Here is an 8,408-nt window from a genome sequence, read left to right as displayed (position 1 = left end):
CCAAAATTTGGCCAACGGCATAAGGATTTAGAAGGTAAGGGGAAGCCACTAAATTAAAGATCCACATGAATATCCCTGGAATAATTATCTTATATGTCGGAAAAAAGTGAACCAAAGGCCCTCAGTTCCGGGCAGACCTTAGATGGTCCGAGGGTGCTAAGAATCCCCCGGGTTCGACTTAAAGATGTTATTCGTAAAGTAGCGACATGGAACATCAATAGTTTGTGCATCCCAGGAAAGATAGATAACTTGCTCAAAGAAATTCGGCGCCTAGAAGTGAAGATAATGGGTGTAAGTGAATCGAGGTGGTCTGGCTCAGGTATTTCCCATAAAGACAACTTTACAATGTACTATTCCGGTAGCGACACCAGAGATAACTACCACAGACACGGAGTTGCAATAGTACTTGATAGTGGAATTGCGATGTCTGTTATAGATTACATACCCATTTCAAACAGAGTAATAATAGTGAAGTTAGCAGGCCAACCTATTAATATCAACCTAATCCAGGTTTACGCGCCCACAGCTGATAAACCTGAAACTGAAATTTTAGCTTTCTATAAAGACATACATGAAGCATTAAAGGTCACAAAGAAAAACGACATTAATATCATAATGGGCGATTTCAACGCCAAAGTTGGTAAGGGTAGATGTGGCGATGCGGTAGGTAATTTCGGTCTGGGTAATAAAAATGAGCGGGGAGACTTATTAATTGAATTTTGCGAAGAAAATGATTTTGTCATATCCAATACACGGTATCAGCTCCCACCAAGAAGATTGTATACATGGCGAGCACCTGGAGACAGGCCAGGTCATATTATACGAAATCAAATTGATTACATCTTGATAAACAAAAGATTCCGCAACTATATAAATAGAGTGGCTGCTTACCCTGGTGCAGACATTTCATCTGACCACAACCCCCTAATCGCAAATGTAAGGCTTCGACTGGCGAAGGTTAAAAAACCATCAAATAAAAAATATATAAACATGAGAGAACTAATGAGAGATGAAGAGCTTAGAACTACATACGGCAACCACATCAACGAGAACCTGAGAAATATACAAGTAAATTGCATAGAGGAAACCTGCGAGAAAATAAAAATGGCTGTTGACAATGCGGATGAATCAATCGCAAGTAAAATAAAAAGAAATCACAAAAACGAGTGGATGACGGAAGAGATACTTGAGCTAATGGAGCAGCGCCGACAGTACAAAATACATCAGAACCAACGTAAATACAATGAAACTCAACGTACGATAAGAGCAAAAATTAAAACCGCAAAGGAAATCTGGATGAAAGAGCGTTGTGAAGAATTAGAATCACTACAAGAAAAGGGGGACAGCTTTGGACTACACAAAAAGGTTAAAGAAATTTCGAATATATACAAGAAACACCACGAGACAAATCTGAAAAATGATCAAGGCGACTACGTACATACCCAGGAAGAACTAGCTAAAATCTGGACAGATTATGCTTCGTCCCTCTTTGCAGACAACAGACCGAATCTGCCAACTACTAACCTATCTACAGAAACTTTGTCCGGTCCTCCGATTATTCGCGCCGAGGTGGAGTACGCTATAAAAATAGCAAAATTGGACAAGGCCCCTGGACCTGATGGCATTACTACGGAAGCCCTAAAACTGTTGGATGATGACAACATCGACACTCTGGTAACAATCTTCAATGCCATATATGACACCGGCCACATTCCAACGGATTGGCTTTGTTCAACCTTCATAATGATCCCTAAATCACAAAGAGCGACAAGGTGCAAGGACCACAGACTGATTAGCTTGATGAGTCATTTACTTAAAATATTTCTTCGCATACTCCACACAAGAATGTTCAGAAAACTAGAAGAGCTGAGCGGCGAGACACAATTTGGTTTCAAGAAGGGACTCGGGACGCGCGAAGCATCATTCTGCTTGAATACCCTGGTACAAAACTGTATGGACCAATGAAAAGATATAGTCATCACATTCCTCGACTACGAAAAAGCTTTTGACACCGTAAAACACGATGAAATAATAAAAATGCTACACAATGCTGATATTGATGAGAAAGATATAAGAGTTATCCAGAATCTATTGGAATCAAAAGGCACGTGTGAGGCTGAACAAATCAACAAACACAGAGGAATTCGAAATTTTACGGGGGGTGCGACAGGGGTGTATTTTGTCTCCTATGCTGTTCAACCTTTATGTGGAGAATGTTTTTGTAGAGGCACTTGAAGGCACTGATTGTGGTATAAAGGTCAACGGGTACCCGATAAATAAAATTCGTTACGCTGACGACACCGCAATAATCACAGATAACGAACATGATATGCAGTTGATACTAAATAAAGTAAGCACCACAGGAAAAACATATGGCCTGAAGATAAATGCTGGAAAAACAAAATGCATGACAATAGGAAAGGGCGCATTTTTCAGAGTACAATTGCACGTAGATAATGCTCCAATCGAGCAAGTGAAAACATTCAAATACTTGGGAATGATGGTGAATGACCAATGGGATCCTCAACAAGAAATAAAATGCCGTACCGAACAAGCAAGACAAGCTTTTCTTAAATTTAAACCGCTACTTTGTAACCGCAATCTTTCCTTCAATCTCCGTTACAGAATGGTTAAGTGCTATGTATGGTCCATATTGTTATACGGCATGGAGACATGGACGTTGAAAATATCTTCCATTAACAAGTTGGAAGCCTTCGAAATGTGGACCTTGCGAAGAATGTTCCGCATACCATGGACAGATAGGGTGAGAAACGAGGAAGTCCTAAGAAGAGCAAATACTGAGAGAGAATTGCTCAGCTTGATCAAAGCACGAAAGATTGGATACCTGGGCCACATCCTGAGAGGGGAAAAATACGCAATCCCTCAACTAATTATCCAAGGAAAGATTGAGGGCAAGAGAGGAGTAGGTCGCAAACAAATGTCGTGGCTGCGAAATATAAAGAACTGGACAGGCGTAACTAACACTGGCGAACTTTTGCATGCCGCAAAAGACAGACGTCTGACCTTAAGATAATTCGCCAACGCACTATAGGTGCACGGCACCATAAGAAGGACAAAGTCATCCAAAAAAAAAACAGACTCCCAGCAAACAATAAAAATCCAAAGCTCAGCCATTAAACTCCCAATACTTACAAGAAGATAACGAACTACTATTCAAGAACGGCATTCAGGAATTCAGGAATTTTTCGATACGCACATTTTATTAAATACTTCGTTTTTTATGATTTTTAGTTTATATTCAATATTTTCATTATATATAAATGAAACAAAAGTCAATTTTGATATTGTTTATTGATAAAACAATTTTTATAAATACAAATATTTTTACATATAAATAGCTACAATGCATTATCTAGTTAGCAACGCAATTCTTACCTAATGACTAGAATACTGACAAAATTAAGTCTTCAGTTTTTAATATCTAAAATGTAGTGTGTGCGGCAATACAAGCATAAAGTAAATGTACACTACTAATGCGCACTTAGCTAAAATTAGGATCACATTTGTTACAAATTATCCAAATCAAATTTAGATTAAGTCAAACTAATTTGTTTTGAGGTTTTTAATAACTCTAAAGGGTATAGTTTAGAATAACTCATTAACATAATAATCAAAAGATTGTAGATTCTAGAGCTTAGAAAAAAAAGAGTGCTGACGAATATACATAAAATTGCTATAGGCACTTCCTTCAAAAAAAAAAAAAGGGTGAAGACACAAAATAAATTTTATTGGAAATATTTTATCTTTAAAATCTGACGCGGTTTAACGTCTACTTAATTTATAGGAATGATAGAGAAAAGTATTGAAAACAAGTAGTTAACTTGATACAATCCTACTTGGAAATTAATTAACAATGACTAGCATGTAATAATATAAATTTAGATTGAGAATACCGAGATATTGATTATAATAAAAGTTTAACAGCATATCCATTATAAATGAATCATAAATCCAGTACAAATGAAATAAAATTAACTAACATGCTTTCAATTATTTTTTAAATTGAATTATAAAATAGATGAATATAATATTAGGAATCGATGATATATAAATAGAATTGCCGTTAAATATCAACTGAAGAACTACTTTAAAAAACATGAAATATTTATATATGGTAAAAACAGCGAGATGATGGCCTTTAATACATATTAATTGTTAACACTTGTAATGTCGATTAATGAATGACGTAGATATATAAAAATATAAATACATGAAAGAATTTTATTTCGATGTTTTATATAGATTTATATGTAACAAATGTGATAATCGTAGAACCATCCTTATAGTTAAAATTTTTGAAAAATAGAATAGCTCCTTAGAGGCGTTTTATAACATCATAAATATTATTGTATTGTATTAATTTAATTGTACTAAAAAAATACTAATATTAAAGTAGGACATTATCAACATATGTTATTAGTTACTGATTGCGTCAATCACGGTCAAATTTGATGAATTCTTGCTAAGAGTTTATATCCAATACTGTAAAATTCCAAATATATTAAATAAAAACAAGTGTAAACGAAGCTGGAATCAAATTTGAATTACAGAACACTGTATTTACACTCCAATTGATCGTAATACTTGAAACAGTTTATCCCTTTATATTTTTCGTTTGTAAATCAACTATTAACATTGAAATAATATTTTATTTTATAATAAATATGACAAATTAAAATAAAATAATAGCAACACAAAAAGTGTAACTTCCGATTATTATTAGATAAATGAGCATCATGGTCTTTATATTTAAATTCTAACAAATTTTATTGATCTTTGTATCTGCAAGAATGGTCCGTAATCTTGACATTCTAAATATTCCTTAATCCGAGAAGAATACTGTTATTACATTGGTCAATACTATTAAGTACATTATTAACTTTCTAACCTATGTTTAAAAAATCTGCAAGACAGGTTTCTTTCTTGATTTGTTTGGTACAACTCACTTTTCATATTACAATAATGTTCTGTCTACAAAGATAAAATTTATTTAAATGGTTCTGAAATTTCTAAGTTAAATATTATGTTTGTATGGAATTAAGCCACAGTTGATTGTAGCGAAAATTACATTTTTAACTAATATTTGACAATTCGATTTCCAATTCGGAAATCCTTATTAAAAGATACAATTAACTGTGGCTTAATTCCATAAAAACATAATATTAAATATAAAATTATTGTTACACACTATTGAGAAGTAACGATAATAAATTAATCCATGACACACTAAGCAACCGCTTCCAAGAGATTTTTCCCAGATGGAACAAACACACTATTGAGAAGTAACGATAAGAATAAATTAATCCATGACACATTAAGCAACCGCTTCCAAGAGATTTTTCCCAGCTGGGACAAATCTCTTGGAAGCCAAAACAGCCAAATCCCATATGTAAAACGATTTAACAGTAAGTTACACAGAAACATAGGCTCAATAAGAAAGAGAAATATGAAAAAGGTAATTTTATATATAATTGTAATAATACATGTTATTTTAATGACATAAAAAGTACTGAAGTAAACATATAAAAAATATAATTAGTAAACAAAGACTTACTGTCAGATATGTACTTTACCTACTTTTTTAAACAATGGATAGATAAAATGTTTTCTATACATAATTATAAAATCACTGAGGTACAAAATTATTACTACAAATCGGTAGGTACAAAATCGGTTTTGTAAAATGTTATAAATTAATTATTATTTTTAATATGACATGCAAATATAAAATATTAGAACACTTTGGTACATATAAAAACTATTACGTTACTATGTAATATATTTTCAACATATCTGATGTGGAATACAGGACCGTCTACAAAAGTTTGACAAGTGTAATGCTATTAAAATAAATAAAAACATACATTTTGGTTTCGCATTTTTTGGAGCTTAACTGTCTTCGTATTCATTTCCAAGTGACGTGAGAAAAAATTTCTACATTGATCGCCATTCAATTTATATATTCTTAATATTTAAAATAATCACATTTTATTAGGTATTTCAATATTGACGTATAGACTCAAAATATCTTTTTGCTGTAAATATATGCTATAAATAGTAAAAGTAAAATGATTTGTATGCACATTATATGGAAAATTAAAAAACAAGAACAATGAATGTAGATTTTTAAAGTTCCTAAAATTCCATCGTTGAGCAACCATTAAGACCACTGAGTTCATCTGTGACCAATTTCAAAATAATATGGTAATAATATCATAGCAGAATAGAGGCCCTATCGTCGGCTTAAGATGCAAATGGCCTAACTCCACTTTTAGCTCAAATTAACATTTTAGGTTGGTTGGGTTCATAAAAATTAACCGCGTCGACTTAAATACGCCTAACAACCGAAATGTCAAAAATGCCGCGACAAAATACCAGTCGAAACTCGCCTATCTCCGGCTTGATTTTCAACAATACGCAGTTGGCCTAACTCCCAGTGTGTAAAAGTTCGACTCGAGCAGTCGAACAGTACGGACGTGCTCAAGAGAGAAGCGTGCTTAGGTGGGGGCGACTGACCTATTGTCAACATAGCTTTTCAGCTCCCGGTGGGTAAGACACCGAGTGTGGCATAGGCACTTGTCCTACATATTAACGAAAAGCGGATGCGAGGTTGTTACTAGTTAAACCGTCGAGGAGCTGTTTTTATATGCTCCTCGCGGAGGCTATAATAGCTTCGCGTTTGCGAAGACTTCGGGATCACCTCAGTGTGTCGTCAGGGATGACACTGTAAGGCCTTGACATTTGACAAGGTCGGACAGAAACGGCCCCTGCTCCTGAGGTGTGAGAAACAGGAAGAGGATCCCTCACTGTGAATACAGGGAGTGAACTACCGCGAGGTACCTGGGACGGCACCCAGTAAGCCGTACTGACAGCGGTCAGTCGGTGGAAAAAAAACAGAGTCGTCTAAGTAGAATTTTCTTATATCTTATGAACTATTTGTTCACTGCCTTACGGCAATATGAGTGATATTCCCCCCCCCCCCCCCAGAAAGTGTTGTCACGCAGGTGACAACACAAGAAGAAGAAGAGAATGATTTAGCCGAATCATCAAACCCCTCTGTTGACAGCTCGATCGAGCTATATAATAAATTTATTAAATCGACTAATCCCGCGATCGACGACATAGAAATCGTAATATCTTCTGACGATGACTCCTATCTGCCCGAGTCGGAGGAAGAAAAAAGCGAAATCGACACCGATGACGATATCAATACGATGGACGCCATCGACGAAGAGCCGAGCCCAGCTGCAGAATCGCGCGAAGCCCCACCCCCAACTGTAGTAGAGACACAACCCGCCGTGGACAACGTCTCCAAAAATGAAGCCGAGCCCGAAATCGGCAAGAAAATGAAAAGGCTAAGGCCCAAAGAAGACTCTTCGGAAGACGAAGAAGTAAAGAAAAAGGCCAGAGAAATGGCGGAAAGGGAAAAGGCCAATGAGCTTTTAAGGTCGGTCAATGTACTGACGGAACAGATCAAATCCCTTAAAGAAGAAAGCCGTATCCGCGAGGAAAAGGCAAATAAACAAATCCAAGACCTTCTCGCTCAGATGACTGAGCTGAGAAACGAAAACAAAGAAAAGGACAAGGAGATACAAAAACTTGTACAACATATAATGGCATTAACAGCAGCCAAGGAGAAAGAAGAGTCAATAATGGAAATCGACCCGTGGAAAGCCTCCCTCGATAATGACGTTGTAAAGCTAGTGGAACTAGGAATCGGTTCACCTCCCCCCGTAAAGCCATCCGGTAGCAAAGGCAAGCCTAAAGAGCCGGAAAGAATCATAACAACCAAAGAACCTGCAGGTTGGACACAAGTCCAAAACAAAAAAGGAAAAAAGACAGGCACCACTACTGAGAAATCAGACAGTAGTGTGAAAACAAAAATAAGCGTCGCCGAAAAGCAGACGCAGATAATAAATCAGCGGAAAGAAATCGAATTTAACAAGGCTGCGAAAGAGGCTCATGAAAGAAGCCAGAAAAAGAAAACTGCCCAAAATAACTTGAGCAAAAATAGCCAAGTTGAAAAAGAAAACGACGTACCAAAAGACTCACAGCAAACAAGCGAGGAGCCTATAGTAAAAGAGCCGAAACCACCGGCGATAATCCTAAAAACTGTAGGAGAACACCAAAAAATCCTGCAGAGAGCAGCCAACCAAGGCATAATATCAGTCAATAAGTTTGCACGATCAGGCAGATCGATTGTTATTAACACAAAAACCAGAAAAGATTACCTAGGAATGGTACACATCCTAGAAGAACACAGTCCAAAAGTAGAATTCATCGCATATCCCATAGATAGCGATAAACTAAAAAGAGTCATTATAAAAGGGCTATCTGCTACTACTAGCACAGTAGCAATTAAAGACGAACTATACAATAAAGGAATA

At 36.0% G+C, this 8,408-nt stretch overlaps 1 long non-coding RNA gene across 1 annotated transcript; it reads right to left on the bottom strand.

Moving 5' to 3' along the window:
* Positions 1 to 3,293: 3,293 nt before the first annotated feature.
* On the bottom strand, positions 3,294 to 6,976 carry LOC140443480 (uncharacterized). The gene is made up of 2 exons (XR_011951210.1): positions 5,599 to 6,976; positions 3,294 to 4,992 (listed from the first exon to the last, which is right to left on the bottom strand). It is a non-coding gene; the product is annotated as an uncharacterized lncRNA (long non-coding RNA).
* Positions 6,977 to 8,408: the final 1,432 nt, after the last annotated feature.

The sequence above is a fragment of the Diabrotica undecimpunctata genome, chromosome 6 (assembly GCF_040954645.1).
Source record: "Diabrotica undecimpunctata isolate CICGRU chromosome 6, icDiaUnde3, whole genome shotgun sequence".
NCBI classification, from domain to species: Eukaryota; Metazoa; Arthropoda; class Insecta; order Coleoptera; family Chrysomelidae; genus Diabrotica; species Diabrotica undecimpunctata.
The sequence above is the reverse complement of the archived record's forward strand: the minus strand, read 5'-3'. Positions and strand labels throughout refer to the sequence as shown.